Source organism: Nannospalax galili, unplaced genomic scaffold (assembly GCF_000622305.1).
Source record: "Nannospalax galili isolate Female #2095 unplaced genomic scaffold, S.galili_v1.0 scaffold3505, whole genome shotgun sequence".
Classification (NCBI taxonomy): domain Eukaryota; kingdom Metazoa; phylum Chordata; class Mammalia; order Rodentia; family Spalacidae; genus Nannospalax; species Nannospalax galili.
Genome location: NW_008352757.1, coordinates 188,681 through 189,183, shown reverse-complemented (window position 1 = coordinate 189,183; position 503 = coordinate 188,681).

The following is a 503-nucleotide window of genomic DNA, read 5'->3' as shown; positions in this document are numbered from 1 at the left end:
TATCTTTTTTATTAAATATTTTTATTGAGCTTTTGTAATTTCCATAATAACTCCACTATTTCATAATCTCAATAACAATGTACAAAAGTACAACTGTCTCTGCATCATTTTCAACACATTACTTTTAATTCTTACAGAGTAACTCCCTAGAAAAGTATGAAATGATAGTGACCTTCTTGTTAAATGATGATACTAAGTATTTACTTTCTTTTTTTAAAAAAATTATTTAATAACCACATGATTAGAAGCATTTCATTACAGGATTAACATATTTAATAACAATTTCCAGAGCAAAGATGCATCTCTTTCAATATTGGCTGTAAATTTTTAGGTTCACAATTGAATTAATACAGTTATACAATATTGAACTCAGTATAAACCATATGACATAAAATTGAATGAGGTTTTAAACTTTAACAAAGTTTCCATTTCATTTTGAAATATACTGTTACATACAGCAAAATTCATTTTTAATGCTACTAACACTTAGATGTTGGTATGTG